Raw genomic sequence first — 21,703 nt, 5'->3', positions numbered from 1 at the left:
TAGATAAGCACTGTTCATTAGGGCAGTTAAGATAGATAAGGACTGTTCATTAGGGCAGTTAGATAGATAAGGACTGTTCATTAGGGCAGTTAGATAGATAAGCACTGTTCATTAGGGCAGTTAAGATAGATAAGGACTGTTCATTAGGGCAGTTAGATAGATAAGCTCTGTTCATCAGGGCAGTTAGATAAGCACTGTTCATTAGGGCAGTTAAGATAGATAAGCACTGTTCATTAGGGCAGTTAAGATAGATAAGCACTGTTCATTAGGGCAGTTAAGATTGATAAGCTCTGTTCATTAGGGCAGTTAGATAAGCACTGTTCATTAGGGCAGTTAAGATAGATAAGCTCTGTTCATTAGGGCAGTTAAGATTGATAAGCTCTGTTCATTAGGGCAGTTAAGACAGATAAGCACTGTTCACAGCTTTAATCCATGCGAGCATTTTCCGTCTACCGACCTGCATGTGTTTTGTTCCACTAGAATGCTCAACAGCGCAAAACGTAGGACTTAATGTGCATCTAAAATACATCTTTGCATAGCCTGCTATTTACAGATTTGCATAGCCTGCTATTTACAGATTTGCATAGCCTGCTATTTATAGATTTGCATAGCCTGATATTTACTGATTTTAAAATCAATGATTCTTAGTGCAGTGAAGTCAGGGAGCACGACAAAGTGGTACTAAACACTGAAATATGAGAAAACAAATGAGTAAAACTGGGCATTTGCCATCAGCTAAAACCCACTCGGTTAGGTTTTACCTACTGTTTTCAACATTAAAATGCTTCCGCTGCTATGATCATTTTATTACTGTGACATGAATAACAAACTGTACAGTCTCTTTCCCAAAGGAGCCGACCAAAATGCAAAGTGGAATCCCTACCCCAAACAGCTAGACAAATTCCTGCTCTCAAAATTTCACAACAAAACTGCAGCTTGCTCTCAGTAGATTTTACACTAGGAGCAGCTGCATCTGAGGTATGAATGATTTAAGAATCCCGCAGATGCCAACTCCTTGTGATCACAAATGACAGAGGCAACACATGCTCTTCTCTCTGACCACTGTAAGGCGGTTAACAGAAGCGTGCCCAGAGGAAAACAGACTCTGTTTACTGTGCTGACGGGGAGTTGGCAGGCTCGGATAAAGAGAGAGTGCTCAGCTGCAAAACATCCTACTGGATCAGCATTATGCAAAAACTTAGGTTCTCCATAATACAGTGTAATCATATTTCGTATTGTTGGAAAGCTTATGTCATGGAGAACAAGATGGGTGTCTTTAGTGGTGGGGTGCTGACTAATGATCTTGATACCTACGGGTCAGAGCGCCCAGGCAGATACAAAGTTTAACCCAGGGTGGTATGCTTACAGAGACAGCACAAGCAGGATCATTAATGTATTGATTCGTTATCTTTGTGTCTTTATTTAATGACTTGCTGTTTTGCTTTGATCTCTGAATATATAAGGGGAAAGGTGCAATGGTTCAGGGAGACTCCTCAACACGGTCTCCTGCGAACATGCGTATAGCCAGTGCACCACTCACATTTTGCAGCATTGTATATTGTCATTACTGAACACACTGAACAATAAACAGCATTCATAGTAACCTGGCATTCCTCATTGAATCTTAACACTACACACCTAGCAGTTTTAAGATCCTAACATACACATAGAACTCAGGATATCTGCACCACATAGTCATTTGCCTATACCCTAGTATTGTAGCAGGCTACACAAGCCAGAGACATGTCCGCATCTAACAAGTTAAATAGCAATCGGTATAGAGCCACACTATTGGCAGACAGCCGTCTCCTCCATCTATGCATAGACAAAAGGTAGTAGGTAAAAAACAACACAAGGTAAAAAACAGTATTTTGGATAATTGAGTCAGATAATTGAGATAACATTAAATGAATGCTATTTCAGAAACACCGGGTAAGACTACTATACATGCATTCCTTCCTATTCAGATACTTCTACTGTTTGGTGTATCTGAGGGGTTTCTTCCACCCACCACTTTCACTCTATACAGGCCTGCTTTTCCTGAGAGAGAAGCAGGGAATACAGGGAATACAGACCTGCTTTTCCTGAGAGAGGAGCAGGGAATACAGGGAATACAGACCTGCTTTTCCTGAGAGAGGAGCAGAAAATACAAACCTGCTTTTCCTGATCGAGGAGCAGGGAATACAGGCCTGCTTTTCCTGAGAGAGGAACAGAAAATACAGACCTGCTTTTCCCGATCGAGGAGCAGGGAATACAGCCTGCTTTTTTTCCTGAGAGAGGAGCAGGAAACAGGCCTGCACACCTGAGAGGCGTGTGTGCAAGTCAGAAGGGCTGCAGGTAGTCGGTAGCGAGCACTTGGCTAAATCCAGGGTCATCTTACCAACCCCTTCTGCCAAAGGCATCTCCACAGGGAACAGGTTAGGGTTGAGGCGTCTGCACACAGACAAACACTGCCAGTGGCACAGGGGGAAATTGCATATTTGCTGATGACAGATGGAGTCCTGCAAATGTCCTGACATAATTTGGCTTAGTAGAAGGGGGCTACGGGGATTTGACTGTTTTTAAAATTAATCAAAGGGATCAACAAAGTATCAGAAAGTACTTCTGTACACAGAGAGTTGTTAATTTGTAGAATAGATTGGCAGGTCATGTAGTAGAGAGTTCAACTCCAGAATAAATGCAGAGCTGGATACTGTAGGAAATTGGTGAACGAGGATGGGCTCAGTGTCCTGTTCTGGTCATTATGTGCTCTGATGTTCCTATAATGAGATTGGCTCCGCTACAGGAAGCTCTCGCATATGTAATCAGACCCCCGGGACTGAAATTGGTTAACAAGTTCTTTCAAAACGCAGCTGAAAATAACATTGTAATTTTCACTGCGTAGTTTCAGATCCTCTTTTTAAATAGTTTTTTTCTCTTTCTCACATTTGTACATGCTTAAAATGACTCCACTGGTGAAGCAAATATGTGAAACTGCCAGGATAGGTAATGCATTTCCTTTAATGACTACAGTTTGTTCGCATCTCAAGGCTGTTTGGTTTTTAGCTACTATGAAACCGCGTATTGAGCCACCACTTTAAACAGCTGAAAATAATAAAATTAAATAAATAATTTTAAATTTTATAAATAAAATTATTTAAAGAAATAATTCAGCAAGCGATACACTCTACCTCCACCTGAGTATGTACAATCCTAAAAACATGTTTTCAGAAGATTTGGCAAAAATAATGAGCGATGATAATGGACACCGGTTCATAAACAGATTCATTGAGTGGGCGTTCCCAACTCCGGTCCAAGGCAAGTCAAGAGATTCTTTATTGTTCTATTTAAGATAATCCGTTTAGTTGCCATTTCCATGACTTAAAATGCTCACAATACAAAATATAAAATATAATAATACCGCATTTTAGAAAAACTAACTGGTCCTGGAAAACCCTTATGTATGCTGGGTTTCCTTCCAATCAATCTGATAAATTGAGGACACTGAAAATGTGCTGAAGTTCCAGACAGATCTCAGCATAAAACAGGTTTTGCTCGTTACCATTTGTGGCTTCAAATACAACAAGACATAGCTGATCACGAGGCACAGATGACATCTGTACTGCCTGGCTATGAATTGAGGGGGGCTTCCGCTCCCGATTGGACAACTCCTCCCAAAAGCTGCGCCCAGAACACATACTACTCTTTAAGAAACGATTGTCCAAATCTCTGCATAGCTGTGAGAAAAATAGCTAATGAAGTAACTGCCGAAAACACTACTTGAAAGATTTGACTGTTCATCAGTTAGTTAGCCGCTCTGGTTCTCAGCAGAACTTCATTAATCTTACACCAGTACTTTGCCTGTCCCAGCACAACTCCAAAAGACCGTTTTATTACCATAATACACACTTTATAAAGGGACTTCACTTGAATCCATTTACATATCATGAGCAAGCCGGACAAATGAAACATTTCTCCTTTTTTGCTGACAGTACATTAATAGCACACGGTAAACGAGGGGAATATACCAAGACTTAATGAGCACAAAAACAGCGCACTCGCCCGAATGTGCAAATTAGGCCACACGCGTTTGTACAGCAGTGGTGCTCCGAGCCAAGTTCATTACATAATGAAGTCTGCGGGAGGCACCCGCACAAGGCAGTACCTTCCTGTCCTGCACATGCTCAGTTTTATCTCCGGCACAAACACTGTACAACTACGAATGAAGAGTCATTCAATTTATGGAGGATAAAGAATCCGCTATTTGCCACAGCTCAGCACAGGGAAAGGTGTCCCCATGCTAATTTAGACAAAAGCCATGGTAACTTTCCACAAAGTGCAGATCAGATATGCTCCTTGTAGGGACCTGGCTGTTGGTGGCCCTCCTTAAAAAAACAATTGCAGGCAAGGAAAAATATTAGCACTGTAATTTCTGACCAAGCAGAGCTAAAGACCTAAACATAAATCCCATGTTACAGTACAAGGAAGGGATTACGTGGTCTTAAATAAAGCCTTTCAGCAAATGAATAATGTTGTTCTTACAAGTCCTAAATCAATTTTCAGCAACCACAGAAGACTGTACGTTAACTGGATTTCTACTGCGGCCAAGTCTGTCTGTTACCATCCCGCCCACCACTCAGGAGAATCTCCACAGACAGCTGGCACTGCTTTGACCCCCGGGGAGAACTCATCTCGAGAGCAGACACTCCAATAAACAACAATAAGAAAACAGAGAAGGAGTTTATCTACCTCAGTGAAAACCTCCAATCACAATGTTCAGTTTATTACTGTTTTAAAAGAGAACAGAGGATGCAGCTGATGCCGTGTCCCTGTTTACTGTGGCACGAATGAATCACGTTTTTATCAATCCTTCAAGTAGGATCCCATCTTGACCCCAATAGGATTTTTTTTTCCACAAGTTGCGCAAAAGAAAATACACGCACACACACATACACACACACACATATGCACGTGCACACACTTTGGCTTTGCTTCTGTGTTTGTGTGTGTGTGTATGTGTATAACCATGCAGATTTTGTGTACTCATTTCTGTTTGTGCAGTTGGATGTAGAAATGCGCTCTCTGTAAACATTAGACTGACATTACGCTAACATTATTAGCTATCACACAAAATTTGCAACGCAGATGGCTGAAGCTCTAATCAATGACACAAGACAAAGATAGAAGTGGGTGCGATAATTAGCACTTGGTTCGATAAAGACCTTTCTGAACACATTCCTCTCTGTGGGAAGTGGGCACACACTGCTGTTAAACAGTAATGCTCGCTAAAAGTAGACTCACTCTCTCCCTTCATTATCTTCTTGTCAGAGTGCTCTTGCATAATAAATACAGAACAACAGTGTAACAGACAAGCTGACCTGCTAGTTGATTTAGCTGTTCCATGCCAGTCCAGTTCAGTTAACTGACCACAATGAAACAGCATATTGCTAACTGAATGAATATTTGCCCCCGCCTATGTCTAGCTAACCTCATGTAAACACACAGAATTCAGATACAACTTAAAAATGTCCACACAATAAAGCCCCAAAACTTTGGTTTTCGCATTTTTCTCCTTGTTTCCTGCCAATTTCATCATCACACATGCTCCAAGACCCTCAATCAATAATTCTCCCCACTGGACACTGAGCAACATCTTCTGTGATTCTGCCAATAACAACATCTGATCAAAGTAGTCTGATCAAAGTAGCCAATAGCAGAACACTCAGATACACAGGAAAAATGGACATATAAGGAAATGCACATGTGATGCTATTTCAGCCAATAGGAAATGCTTTTAAAAACTTAGCTGTCTTTGTTTTGTGTGGGAGCTAGCATGCTTGCTAATTAATAATTGCCAAAAAAATTTTAAACTATTGCTTTTACAGCTGTATGATCTTTATGGGAAGCTCACATTTATGAAATTAATTTTAAATCATTTTACACTCAAACCCCACATAATATTGTTTCATTACATTTATTTAGCAGACGCTTTTATCCAAAGCGACGTACAAAAATGCATATCAAGGTTATTGGAACAACTTACTGGGGATAGGTATTGTTGCCACACTTTAGTGTGGCAACAATACCTATTTTGCTTTAACATTTTGAAACATTAAACCAAGTTTAAACATTAGCTAGCTTGCTAGTGGTACCAGCTATCACTGACAAAGCGAGTGTAACATAAGTGAAAATGACACTAAAATGAAGCATCGAAATCTTTGTTGCAATTTCATCCGGTAGGTACCGGTCGTATGGGAACCGGTGCCATAGTACTACCAGATTTCGGAACCCAAGCCCATTCATGACTCAGACAGCCACATGACTACAAGGCAGGCCTCTATTATCACTGTGTTAGTACCACCATCAACACCCAGGGAGCAGACAATTAAACATGTCCTCACACATCATTTCTGCCATATGGCCATGACATTCTCTCAATAATGAAACCTGCGGGGAACACATTTCCCATGATTCATATCCCATGCTTCCCATGATTCAGATGCACCTTCTCAAGCAGACATTCCTGTTATTGCGCAAGTGTAGCGTTAATAGGTAAGGGCAAATCTGATCACGCCAGAAGTTTTCCCCCAAAACACGCTTAATGGTTTCCGGTAAAGGTCATGTATAAGCGGGGTATAATTACAGAGCCCCCCTCACACTCCTCTGCAGGGTTCATGAGAGGACGAACCCCAGCACAGCGGCCTCTGAAGCCCAGCAGTGAAGACGGTGGGCCTGGGGGGGCAGGCAGTGAGACCTCCCCAGGCGGGACGTTTAACAGGAGACGGGAACAAATTTGTCATCTAGACCCGCCCTTCTCTCTGTTGACCCTGCATCTCCTACCCTTATCTCCTCCGCCCGCTGTGCAATACATAAGGATTTTACTTCCTTCTTCCTAACCTGTGGTGATGGCATAGTAACATGTTCTTCCAGGTTATGTGTGTGGACGATGCTCCTTTCTGCTTTGTCAGGGTTTGAATGCATGTGCTAGATAAAACAAACAGAAGCCTCAAGACGGGAAAGCCCATTACTGGCAGAGTATGCAATAAGTGCCTTCAGAGGGCTTGGGAATACAAATAAAAAAGTAATGAACTATTTTAATAAAAAATTGGGTAAATGTTTGAGGAAGGGGAAATACAAGGACTGCTGCTCTGTGAACAACACAGGATAAAGGATTGCCAGTGGCACAAACAGCAGGTATTTTAAAAAGCTTTTCCTGCAAACTTATCATTCAATCGCTACATCCTAATGCAATGCAAAGTTCCTTCCTGTTAGAAATGTGCTGAATATCAGAAAAAAGAGAACTACTCCACAGTTTCCAGTGTTTATAACTGAGGTTATGGATGTGACATTTTGAGGTTGCTTCAAAGAGGAGAGAAACCTTCCATATGGAGTGAAAGCAGAAAGACAGACTGCACAAAACATAAGCTGCAATGAGAAAGATCATGCAAAAGGCCATAAAGTGAATCCATATTTAATGTTTTTGCATTTGGCTTGTTTGATTCTCCTGCCAACTAAACATATGTGAATGTTCCATGACTAAATCCTTTCTTCCGTTATAAAGCAAAAGATATGTCTACATACCAGAATGTTTCCCAGGATCTAATGTACAATGAGCATGTGTTTCCAATTTCTACAGCCTAGTTCAATAAGCGAAGTTGTGCATTATTGTGTTTATATAATGCTGAATTTAAGCATACTTTTACATAAAACCCTGGCTGGTAGCCTGTGAGTGCCATATCAATGCATATCACTACACATCACACTTATCCCTGGAACAGAGCACACCGTGTAGAGCTCACCTTTGATGGTGATAAGCACTGTAGGCTCCGTATGACATCATCATTAAAACATGCAGGCTCCAGGCTCGGCACTGCAGCCTAACAGGGCTGCACTCAGCGCTTCATACACGGGGGAGGGGCCTAGCATGGGCCTCACGGGGGGAAGGGCCTAACATGGGCCTCGTGGGGGAGGGGCCTAACATGGGCCTCGTGGGGGAGGGGCCTAACATGGGCCTCACACAGTCAGGGGGCCTGTGGCTGGAACCGGCTTTTCCTGGAGAATGGGAAGGGGGGGGGGGGGGGGGGGGGGTCAGTAATGGTCTTATGCTTCTAATAATGTCAATTATACTTTGACATAGTTTTAATGTCTTTAGAGTATATAGTGTGCAAAAAGATTGCAGTGAAAGATATTACAGTGAGAAAGGCCAAAGTAAAAGACATTTCTTTGCTCATTATTTGCTCCTGGTCATCACTGTGCTGGGAGATATTCCGGTATGAAGACATATCTTCTGCATTAAGATGGAAGAAATTACCAAGTCATGAGGGAACAACCTGGCAACAAGCACATGCAGAGGAGATGGCTACGGCTGCCAGAGCAACTGCCCTTTTTGCCCCAAGCATCCAGTGTACACCTGCCTTGTTATAATTTTTTTTTTTTTTTTTTTTGCAGTTTCCCATTAACTACCTAAACTGCAGCAGCCCGCCACAGATTAATGTGTTCCGCCAGTTTAAGAATGTCTGATAAACATACAGTACTGTGAAAACGTATTTGCCCCCTTCCTGATTTCCTCTATAATTGCACATTTGTCACACTGAACAGTTTCAGATCTTCAGACAAAATGGAATATGAGACAAAGGGAACGAGAAGAAATACAGAGCACATCTTTAAATAATTTCATTTATTTAATTTAAAAAAAAGTTATCAAACACCCATGTCACCATATCTGACCGTTGGTATGATGTTCTTCCTGTTAAATGCTGTAGTTACTTTATGCCAGACATAATGGTAACCTTGTTCCACTTTTGACTCATCTGTCCATAAAACATTATCCCAACAGGCTTGGGGATCATCCAGGTGCTTTTTTGCAAATGTGAAATGAGCACTGATGTTACCAGTGGTTGGCAGTGCTTTCTGCCTGGCTGCTCTCCCATGAATCCCATTTTTTCCCAGTCTCTTTTTGCCTTCAGCACTGACTGTAGGACTGTAGTCTCTCTTTGGAACACGAGTCCTGCGTCTCAACTTCCGCAGGCCACCGTCCAGAGCGCATTTTGAGGAGACAACATTATCTGAGGTAGGTATCTACTCGCTAGCTACATCGACATGAATGTGGTTACAATGGTTTAAAACATTTCGGGCATCAAGTTAGAAAAGCTATCTGTGTCTCGACTGTGAAGCCTAACGTTATGTTGATTATGTGAGGGAGTGACACTGTAGGTATTGGCACTGCAATATGTTTGATACAGTAGCCTATTCTCTGTGGTACCTCTCGCTACATTTACAGATATGAACAAAGGAGTTACAATGGTCTGGCTAGTTAAAAATGTAACATCAGCCACACACCTTTTCTGTACTAGTAGGCTAAATTATTTCCAGCATCAAGCTGACAAAGACTGTATCTTGACAGTGATATGTAACATTATGCTGATTATACAAATTTATTCAAAGCTGTTGAGAGTTAATCAAGATCAAGTACTATTTTTAAGCTGAATGTTGACACCAGATATTCATGCAGTTGGAATAACTCCCTTCTAGAAAATCTCTGCTTGAAACCTGATTAGACCTGTTTGAAGTAGGACAAAAAGTACTTTTTTGTTGTAGAAATGTTTTCCTTTGTGTAACTTTCATTGACTGTCAAGATTTTAGTTGAATGTGGTCTCTAAATCTGACGTAGGATGTGGTGCCATATTTTTACTGCAGCATTGGAGCGTGATTCCAAGCACTTAATACACCATAATTTATTTGATGGCACAAGTGTAGGCTGAAGCATTTTACAAATTGATATAACTGCATGGGGTTTATGATGGGATTGTTTACAAAATTCTTCACAGATCAAGCCTTTTAATTTTCCAGATTGATGCATTTAACTGTTCAAATTTCACTCAGTGGGCATGCCCCCAGACCCACCTGGAGGTTTGGGGTCCCCCCTCCAGCTTCTCAAAATCCTGTGTGAAACGCTGATTTGTAGTATTATTGTTGCTGTCATTAATTTTCATTCATTTATTTAGGTAAATATGTATTCTGTACAGTAACTGGGTGTTTTTCTAGGTTGGTTTCTCACTTTGAGAACTTGCCCGTGAAAAGGTCACAGCACGGCCTTGCCTGGCCTCTGGCACCGTATGTGGAGGACCCCGTTCAGTTACCATTATGATGGTATTTTAGACATTCGTGATGAGACCGGAACATCCCAAATGGCGCTGGCTGGCACGGAGGCCAAAAGACGAGAGGACAACCCAGGAAAACGGGCAGTGGTCTCAAGACAACATCTGACCTTCAGAGGAAATGAACCTGTCATTTTGTTTGCTAACAGGCTGGAGTCTCATTCTCCAGGCTCATTCCTTGAAGTCAAACCAATTCTCTCTCTCTCTCTCTCTCTCTCTCTCAAATTTCAAATTCAAAATGCTTTATTAGCATAACATTTTAAAATAGGCCTATGTATTGTCATAGCATAATAATCAATCATAATAACAACGATAGATATATATTAAAATCTCTCCCTCTCTCTGAGTGAGAATGTGTGAGTGCCATTAGGTTCTTAAAGGGTTCTTATTCTGGACTAGGAACCGTTATTAGATCCACCACTGAGTTAGTCAAGGGGAGGCCTACACTACTCAGGGCAGCAACACAGGGTTTTCTGGCTTAATGTTAATGCTCCTTATCAGAGCTCAGAGAGGTAATCGTATTTATGAAGCCAAGGGAAGCTTTAGCACAGTCAGTCAGGATGAGTGCATTATCATAGGAGGGGACTGGAACTGCACTATAGATTTTACTGTGGTCAGGACCAGTGGAGTCCCATTTGCATTCATCCTCCTGCCTTTCAAGCTTAGTCACAAAGTTTGATTGATGCATGGAGACATAAGCATCCTACTACAAGGCAGTATGCCTGGGTGTGGCTAGCTGATAGCATGGTTAGTGCAGCCAAACTAGACAGGCTATATATCTCCTGGGACTGTAGTTAAACATTATGTAGGAGTTTTATTTACCATGTTATATTTACTGACCATCACCTTGGGGGCGACATAGCTCAGGAGGTAAGACCGATTGTCTGGCAGTCGGAGGGTTGCCGGTTCAAACTCCGCCCTGGGCGTGTCGAAGTGTCCTTGAGCAAGACACCTAACCCCTAATCCCTAACTGCTCTGGCGAATGAGAGGCATCAATTGTAAAGCGCTTTGGATAAAAGCGCTATATAAATGCAGTCCATTTACCATTTACCTTGTAACAGTTGATTTTTTGTCTTTCCTCTACTGCGAAGGCTACATCATATTGGCATTTTAACAAGCTAGTACAAGATGGAGTCTTTTGTAAAAAAATAAAATCAAATTCAACTTTTTTAGGTGAGTCCTGCACTAAGTCCTGCAGTAAGTGTGTGAAAGAGTGCATGAGTGAGTGAGTGAATGCATGAGTGAATGAGTAAATTAGTGAGTGTGTGAATGAGTGGGTGAGGGAGTGTGCACGAGTGAATGAGTGAGAGAGTGAATGACAGGGTGAGGGAGAATGTGCACAAGTGAATGAGTGGGTGAGGGACAGTGCGCACAAGTGAATGAGTGGGTGAGGGAGAGTGTGCACAAGTGAATGAGTGAGTGTGTGAATGAGTGGGTGAGGGAGTTAGTGAGAGCGTGGGTGAGTGGGTGCTCATGCAAGGCTGCTACTTCACCTTCTCTGCCACAGTCTCCTTGATGTTTGCTGCTCTCTCTGGGACCAGCGATCTCTTATGCCATTCAGCCCTTTCTGATACTGTTGACAGTCTTCCCATTTTCACCTCATGCAAGTCATCCTTTTGTCAATACAGTTCCTTTTTAACATAATCAGTTTCTGTTAGTGCTTCTCCATCCTCGGTTTCCTCCTGTCAGTTAAATCACAGTCTCTTCACCTCCTGCTCATCTCCAGAACGTCTTTCCCTTGCATGATGGAGCTGAATACCAATCGGAGATCTTGCAAGAGAGAGGGAGCAACAGACAATGTTCAAGTCCCCCCATTACCAGGGGACTAAACAAGAAAACATCCATTTTCAATATGTGTGGACCTCACCAGTACTGGTTAACGGGCTGTTTAATAGAAATCCTCAATGCTTCAACACTAGAGAAGCATTTATATTCAGGGTATCATATCAATCATGTATCACAGACCCCCTGCTATGATCCTATTTCACACAAGTGACACACCTCCCTACAATGTCCCTGGAGGTCACAGTTCAGTCACCCTGCTCAGTCCCCAGAGAGACTGCACTTCCGTAATCTGAGTCTGCGTGGGCGAGGTTACAAAATAAGCCCCAAATCTCCACGTGTCCCAGGGCCTTGTGCCCCGGAACCATGCCCCAGTCAGTCCCGGCTGGTCCCATTACGAGACAGTCTGGAGGAAGAGCTTTAAAAATCAGCCGGCGTGCCGCCACATCAAACTCCCCGCCAGCGAGCGGGACGTGGGGCGCGGAGGGACACGGAGAGCAATCCCTTATCAGACGCACGACAGCTTATCAGTCGCAAACGGGCGAACAGGAGTAAATTAGGGGATCGGCAAGGTGACTGCGCCGCCCGCGTGCAAGGTGCCGTCGCGTCCCTCCGAGTCATTTTTCCCCGAAAGCTCAGAAGACTAACGTCAGCGAGATTTTTAAGTTTTGGAAGGGAATGCAAATCTCCCCCCCCCCCCCTCCCCCCGCAGTCAGCGGAGAGGGCACACAGAACTGCCAGCAGGCCTGCTGGGTGGGGGTGGGGGGGGGGGGGGGGGGGCGGTGGTAAGGCCTCCGGGGGGGGGGACCAGGCTGGCCTAAATAATTGCGTGTCAGCATAAGCACATCCATGTCATGTCCCGCTGTCAGAAACCAGAGGAGTGTGCAGACCGTGGGGACTGGACGGTTTGACCTTGGAAAGTGACGTCATCACAAACTCTGTAGCAGTAGAAACTGCTGACGGAGGAGATGTTTCAGTCTTGGGATTCTTTTTCCTCTCTGTTCCCTTCATCTTCGTCCCGTTTTGACACGCGTGCTCTGATTCTGAGCTCACAACTCACAAGGAGAGGTGGTTTCTACACAGATCCTGCACACTATTTCAGTGAATATCCCATCAGGGCTGAGTGCGAACCAGCAAACACCTGCTTTACACCTTCAGAGGGAAGGTCAAGTGGAAAAGCACAAAAACAACTAAAGGTCACCAAATAGACTGGTAAACTAAAGGTCACTAAATAATTTGGGTGGGGGGGAGTGGGGGGGCACACTAATCTGTTAGAAAAACATTTTTCACCCTTTTAAAGACAAGTGCACCACAGGAAAGCCACACTAGTTCACTGAATAGAATGACCTACTGTACATTGCTCTTTGGGATCTCCATGATACTACCATGATGCAGTAAACACATGCTGGATCTAAAAATGAAGTATATCCAGTTATCTCAGATCCCTTCCTGCATTAATACAGATGAGCATGTGTAATTCAGTAGGTTGAGAATGTTTTGCAATGCAAATACACAACAAACAGGGGAAAAAGTGTTGTGTGTGAGATACTTCACAAGAAGAAGACTAAATGTACATTTTAACTTCTAAATCATTATATCGCCCCTTCTTATTTAAATTTGAATCTAGAAACATGGTTTTGAAAGTGAATGACTACACAAAAGAAAGGAGTTTAACTTTGAAATAACTCAAGCACAATTTCAAAGGCAGCTGCACATGGGCATTATATTAAGTTGAATGCCAATTAGCAGTACGTATCAGCAAACAAAAGTTCTGACAATCAGCATTTTAATATGTGGGTGTCCAAAGCAACAGAGTTCCAAAAAGGTCAGAAAGTCGGCACCAGAACTGCAGGTGCATTGGTCAAAAAAACTGAAAAATTATTTAATGTGGCAGGAGAACGGTGTCAAGTATTGTGACAACCTGCATTGGCAAAGAGGAACAGTGGTCACAACTCAAAGCTCACCAACAGGGACAAAACGACACTTCACAAGATGGTTCCTAAACAGCTCAAAACTATGGCCTCACAAATGACCACAGAACTGAATCAACACCTCTGTATTCCAGTCTGAACAAACGCTGCACTTTGTGAGCTTCACACAACTGTTTTTTTATGGCAGGGCCACAATAAAACTGAAGCTGTTCTCAAGGTGACTAAGGCCGTACTCCTTATCAGTTAGCCTACCTGATATTCGAATATTGCCAAGTTTTGCCCAATAAATATTTAGCCTACCATTTCTGTATGGTGGAGGGATTTCTGCAGCTTTGAAAAGCTCTGGTACTTGAGTTGGATCCTTTCACCAACTCACTGCCTTCCATGGCCCTGAACTACAGTTCCCAGAGTCAGGCCTGCTCAAAATATGCAAATATAAGGCCTGTCCCCTGATAATATGAACAAAGAAAACTCAACATTTATAACTCAAATTTTCCAGCTATCATTTTCTCATCCTGAAAAAAAAAGGTTTCCAAAGCTTATTACAAAATGCTATTTTATAAAGTCTCTTCTCCAGAGAAAGAATCACCTGAAGATGACAGCCATGACCAAAGTGACATGGAGAGCAGATCTTTAACAAGTATGCATGCAAGTTTGTTTAAGCAAGTTGTTATCTAGCCTGATAGATAGCTGGCAAGGTGAGTGTTTAGATACAAACCAGTAGTTTAAGCCAGCTTTCAAACTGAGCATTAGCCTACAAGCTAATTTACAGAACAATTTGCCCTTGTCTTCAGTTCCAAGATCTTTGTCCAATTTGATCAGTATCTAGCCTAACTGCAAAGCAGACCTAGCCAGCCTGCAAATGTTACTAAATTAAACTTGCTTAATTTGAATTGTTTAATTTGGAATGCAATCCTTTCTGTCTTGTGAATTATCAGTCTTTAACATTGCATCGATCTCCTCAGGCATTCTGAAAGTACTACAATGGGAAGAAGTCAGCATTTCTTAATCCAGTGGTGAAAAGGTTCAAGCTTGATGGTGGAAAGTTTATTGACACACCCTCTCATCTCTTGCACACCACTCACTTGAAACCCAACAAAACTAATATAAGCATAGAGAATTGCAGGAAATGTCATCACACACAGTGTCTGATGTGCGTTACAGATTTATGGCATGGTAAGAAATACATCTAGACAGCCACTGTTATTTTTGTTTTTTTAAACCTTTTTAATTTTAATGACCTGGAAAAGCGAATGTAAATACTTCTGACAGGGGCAGCGTACCAAAGCACTGTAGGTGGCCTAAGTGAGTGCCTTGAGGGGGAATACAAACTATTTTCATCACATACCATAATGCACCACTAAAGGATTAGTTTCCCCTTAAAACATTTCCTTGATAAAAATATCACAGATAGCCTGGGAGAAAGTAAAAATACACAACTGCCCAGCGTGCAGAAATACACATGCATTCCTCTGATGATGGAAAAAAAGACCTGGAAAACAGCAGACCGTTGCTGGGGGTCACTGAGAGCAGCAGACAGGGCCGTATAGGAGACATACACTGCCCAGTCAGCGTTCGTTCCCCCAAAGCTCCACCCGATCCCCCCTGCCCCGTTCGATCCCCCCCCCCCCACCCCATTCGATCCCACCAGCCTCATTCGATCACACCCACCCCATTCGGAACCCGCTACCCCATTCGAGACCCCCTCCCCCCCCCCCATTCAATCCCCCGCACCCACCCCATTTGATCCCCCCCCACCCACCCCATTCGATCCCCCCCCACCCACCCCATTCGATCAGACAAACACCATTCTCTAGTTCCACGGCCAGTTCCTAACTGTGATGTTTCATTCCGGTCCGTAACTAAGAATTCAAGCCAAGCTCGATATTGAACTGATCTGGCAACTGAACTGATAATTACAAAGTTGTAATTAGTAAGCCTACGTGTGATTGTGTCCACCTTTGGCGCAATTACACATGCACCAATGCATTTAATCACCTGCACCTCCTCCGCCTCCTCACCTGAACATATGCGCACTCGAGCATGCACTGCACGTGTGCTGGTAACTAGGCCTGTATCACACTACATAGACAGATCAAAACATAATATTAGTGTTGATAATATAACAGTCGTCCGCTAGATCTGCTAGAGCCAGATTACAAACCGCCGCTTTCTTGCATCATCTCATGACACTTACCAATGGGCCGAACGGAGGCTAAATCTATACCTGAGGAACACAATGATGTAGCCTACAATCAAACCAATGAAACTGCTCTAGAGACCAGGCTTCCTCTACACATTCTTGTACACCTGCGTTATATGTTGTGCTTACATGATTTGGTGCAGTACAGTGTCTGTCTATCAAGCATGAACGAATTTGGCTGCTCTCAGTGTTGCGGGTTCAAGAAGCATTCAGACTTGGATCTGGCCAGGATTGGGATTTGGACAGGGTTTGCAGCAGCCCCATACCAGCAGGCCAAAGAGACCCATTATCACACAAAAAAGTCAAACAGCAGCTTCAATTATACGTTCATAACAAGACATGTTATTTTCAATTAAAGCCATAACTATTTTATGAAGTACAAACCCAAGCAGCTCATGAAATAAAACATTAGTTTTGTCAAATCCTCTGAAGTTCCACAGACTATTCGCCTAAATCAGGCATCTGGAAATCATTTTATTTATTTATTTGTTTATTATTTATTTATAACCACATCTGCAAAGCAAAAAAAAAACACGTAAAAGAATGGACTTTTAAAAAAGGAGCCATGAAGGAGAAGCTTCCTCTTTCAAGCCCGGCTGTCTAAATAAAACATGCATACAGTTGTCTATAAATTATTCAGTGTATTGGCTACTTGGTAGAAGTAAATGAGTGCAAGGTACGAGGGCACATACTCTTTCCAAGCTCCAGTTTGTTTCTGTGCAGAGAAAGCTCTACAGTGCAGGGGGTCTTTATTAGCGTAGTTAATAGCGATCCATAACTGTCGCCCATTATCTCATAGCATTCCTCCAAAGCTTCTCCATTTATTTAAGCTTAAGGTTATAATAATAAGAAAGCAATTAACAGGACCCAAGCAGAGAGCAATAATTATGAATTCTGAAGCTCTAAGGACATGTATTGGATAAATGGCACCAAATCTTTCAGTCTCATTTGACATGGTAGTACCTACCTGAGAGGCCAACATGCATTGCAAGTTTCATGATGATCAGCCACTGCTAATCATCTCATGTCCACTGACAACTGATTGGCTGAATGCAGCCATATTTTATCAGGTATTACTTTATCATTGTACGTCTAATGGAAACGGGAGCCTTGCACAAAGACATGACATGCAAAGTTTCAATATCATTGATCAAAAGATTAAGGAGTTAGATGAATTTTTATTCTCCTCTTACAGCACCACCTATTGGTGAAAATGAGCATGTTGCATCAGAGGCAACTATTGCATTTGTATGTTAACTTTCATGATGATCGGACAAAGCATTCGCATATTACAGCTGTTTAAGTAAAACATAACAGAGAGGCCACATTATTTAGAAAGTTTTTTGTTTGATAATTATAAAATTACTCCCCAGATTGTTTCGAGCCAAATTTGTGGACAGTCAGCCGGATGGCCTAGGCCTAGTTTGGTAGGTAGGTAAGAAGGTTTTTGGCTGGACCGAAACAGCGGGGCCTGCCCTATAAACGATAATGTCTGTGACTGAGTGACTGAGTGATGAAGTTACACCATTGGTCGGCCGAGTTATTAAGTTACACCATTGTTGGGGGGAGGGGGGGGGTGCGTAAAGGGTTGCGATTACCTTATAACAACAACAACAACAACAACAACGACGACGACGACAATACATCAGGAAAAAAACAATAGAGTTCCAGTTGTTCTGCTGCTGGAACAACTAATAATTATCATGTAAAATATATTTTTAACGAATAATGGATTATTATGCACAAAATACTGAACGAGCATCAACGCAATTGTCAAAAAAGTATGGTAGCCTGTAATTCGTGGTGTTGCACAACGGACTCCTTTCTCTTAGAGGTGGGAAAATATATGAATTTGACAGATTGTTTTCCCAGCAATGCGCATTTTTCCCGACTGAAGAACTATACAAAATAATGCAGCCCAATCAATCAGTATTGTTATACTGTTTGAAAGAAAACGATACATTCATAATCCTTGTAAATGAATACGATGCATGACTGCCATGCAATTTGTCAATAACAACATGCGTGTACCTGTCATCAAAATAACGTCAGTATGCCACGTTTAAAAAGTTTTATAAACGAAAGTTACAAATGGGCCAAAAACAGCACTACATGACATCGCGACATCGCATAAATTTTGCACAAGTTACAAACTCCAAGTAACGGTAGCCTTGCTAGTAACGTTACTATCACTCCTCAGACACGTTCATCACAACAAGCAGAAGTGGGCAATGCATAGCAACTACATCCGTCTGGCATGCATGCGATGTCTGCCAAGTAGAAATGGCCATCTGGAGGTTAATATGCCACAATAACGGAAAATAATAGGTGATTAATTAATGAAATGTTTTCATGTGGATGTTTTAAAAAAAGAGAGAGGATATGAGCTGGGTAAGAGACGGGGCTGAGTACATTAGCTAACGTTCCATGGAAAACTGAGATGTGCTTGCACAATTAAACAGTTAATTTTATGACAACGGAGAAGTTCTTTCTGTGTGAAATCAACGTCCAGCTAACCACATTCTGTTAGCGTCTTACATCAATTCAGCCAGGCAGTAATACCATGTCATCCCGATAGAGGTTTTACTGCTACCTATTTTTACATACAACCAAACAGCCGAATAAAAGTGATGTTAGATAATAGTGAAGGGCTGGTTCTGCATATCAACAGACGTAGTTAGCTGGCTAGACAAGTCAGTACAGTTGTCTCCTATCCATCGCAAGTAAACTAACATAAAACAACAACACCAGTGTGAATATCGCACATTGCATTCAACCATTAAATAAAACCGATGCCCTGTACGCTACAGTAATGATAACATTATATGTTACATTAATTTAACATTCAAACAAACAGCACAGGTCAAATATGTCAGTTTGAGTTTGATGACAATACAACGAAACAGAACACATGCGCTAGCGTACCCACTCACAGGCTAACACAGCATAGAGCGAACATTCTCTTTGAAAAACTGGGATCCACAAGAGAAACTGCAAAGCCTAACTAAATGTTGCCCTGAACTACCAACATCATGACATAAGTAAGATAATCAGGCAAAACCTGAAACAGCAGCAATAACAGTTTATCGCGCGAGTCGGACAAATTACCCGTAAACTTGTGAGTGGTGAAAGCATCCAGAGTTCCAGACGGGCGCGTATTATGAGCCAGGTGAGGTCCCTCTCCTTTGTAGGACTGTTAGCGCGGATTCTCAGCGCTTGTAGAAAGCTATGGGCTTGGTGATGTCACTGCATGGGAGGGAACAGCGAGGTTCGCTATGCCACTCAGTCCAAGTTTCGGATTACATTTGGGACGCTTCGATAGGGTGCGACTTTATCTATGGCTAAAAACAAACAAAAAAACTTTAGCTATGGCTGTCAATATGTTAATACCAGTTATCAAAACGAGCAAATAAACGTCATCGTACTGGCTTTAAATATTTGGCTTTAGCGTATATATACATTTGTATATAGGCTACTGACTTCACTTAAATGAGGAGGAAGACGAGGTTGCGCACTTTACGCGTTAACATCCATGTAATGCAATTCTATTCTTATTTTCCAAAAGATCTATTCTAGCTATAATGATTATTTCTCAATTGTAAACAGCGTATCCGATTTTATGACACGATAACACAATGACGCCCCAGGATGTGAAATGGTTATTCCTGTAGAAAATGTGAAACAGGCCTGTTCTGTTGCACTTCAGAATAGACTACTATTCACCCGATTTGTTAAAATTTCCAGACAACCGGTATGTCTATCAGAGACTATAAAATTCAATTCAAATTTATTGGTATAGCTCTTTTTACAGAGACACTGTTACAGAGATGCTTTAGAGTGCAATTGGGCAAAAAAAGAAAAAATAATAACAGGCCTGAACTCCCAAAAAACAAGCAATTGATGGGGGAAAAAAACTCCCCAGTAGAAAAAACACTCAAACGGTGTCAAGAAAAAACTCCCCAATGAGAAGAAATCTCATGTGTTGGCTATAAAGTGGAGCCCATCCCCCACTGGCCGGCCCAGTGTAATAGTTAAGAAGAATTAGGGATGTAACAGCAAATGATAACATGGGTTGAGCAGGTTACTGTCAGCGGTAGTTAAATTAGGTGGTAAAACAGGCAGTCCAGGCAGAGAGATGTGTAGTAATATGCCACTCAGAGGGGTGTGGTAATGCATCTAGGCCCCCAGGTTGCCTCATGGTGTGGGCTTGAACCAGGAGAGGGACACGGCTGGAGTGGTCTGCATACTCAGGGCAGGGAAAGGGGGCAGAAGCCCCAGAGAAGAGAAGCATTAGACACTATATAATAAAGAGATGAACTGCGGCATATGTAGAGTGTAACATGGAAAAGCCCCTGGATGTTATGCTATGGCATGAACATATCTAAAAGATGTGGAGAAAAGGGGTATACACAACCATGAGTGTGAACCTTAACAGACAGCACCCCAACAAGGCACCTGAGCATTCACATGCAGTGGCAACAGCACATGCAACAGCACACTCAGCTCAGCTCACATAAAAGCTCTATGGTCCTGATGTACCCGTCCCACATATCTCTAACTAAAGGTTCGACAAAAGAGGTAAGTTTTGAGCCTATACTTAAAGACAGAGAGTGTGTCTGAAGCCGAACATACAAAGGGAGATTATTCCAGACATACAAAGGGAGATTATTCCAGACATACAAAGGGAGATTATTCCATTAAACTGGAGCTCTGTAAGAGAAGGCTCTGCCTCCCATTGTAATTTTAGATATCCTCAGAATTTTCCATTTCAAACAGGCAGCAGCTTGTGAATTAAAAAATACTGGAGAGGACTAAAGAGCAAGTAACTCACTAAGATATTCTGGAGCCACACCATTTAAAAAGCCTTACATGTAGCATTAGAATCTGTTTGCCAATTCTAAATTTAACAAGGAATCAATGATGAGGTGTTAGCACCACATTGATGTAATCACATTTGTTAGCTCATGTAAGTACATTACATTGTATCCATTTATACAGCTGGATATACACTGGAACAATGCAGGTTAGGTACCTTGCTCAAGGGTACAGCAGCAGTATCACTACCGGGTACAAGAACAACTCCTTACCCATTATACTACACTTCCGCCCATTCTAGCAGCAGCATTCTGTACAATTGGAGATGTTTCAAGGCTGAATTAGTGCAAACAGACAATAAGGCACTGCAGTTCTCCAACGTAAAGGTTACAAAGGTTTGAATCAGCTTTTCATCATCCTGCAGGGACAATATTTTCCTCAATTTAGATTTGTTCCTCAGGTGGGAGAAGGCCGCTCTTGTGATATTATTAAAGTGAGCCTGAAGGGATAGAGCTGAATCAATAGTTATGACAAGGTTTTACCAACTGCATTGGCTGAGACAGAGAAGCCATACAGAATTTTAAAAAAAGTTTTAAGAATTTATCTCTCTGAGATTTGGGGTCTACTCGCAATATCTCACAAATTCAATAAAAGGGAATTTTTGGTCATTCAGGCCTTTATGTCTTTAAGACAGACCTCTAGTTTTGCAAGCTGGGCAACTTCTCTGGGATTAACTGATATAAAGTTGCATGTTTTCTGCATAGCAGTGGTAGTTAACACCACGTCTGCTCATAATGTCCCAAACATTACCATCGACTATGCCACCTCGCATATTT

At 42.1% G+C, this 21,703-nt stretch overlaps 1 pseudogene; it reads right to left on the bottom strand.

Annotated features, from left to right (window-relative positions):
- Window positions 1-19,247, bottom strand: part of LOC118213709 — a 46,065-nt pseudogene extending 26,818 nt beyond the window's left edge.
- Between the last annotated feature and the right edge of the window lie 2,456 nt (window positions 19,248-21,703).

The sequence above is a fragment of the Anguilla anguilla genome, chromosome 15 (assembly GCF_013347855.1).
Source record: "Anguilla anguilla isolate fAngAng1 chromosome 15, fAngAng1.pri, whole genome shotgun sequence".
Classification (NCBI taxonomy): domain Eukaryota; kingdom Metazoa; phylum Chordata; class Actinopteri; order Anguilliformes; family Anguillidae; genus Anguilla; species Anguilla anguilla.
Note: the sequence above shows the minus strand (reverse complement) of the source record. Positions and strands in the feature narration are given on the sequence as shown.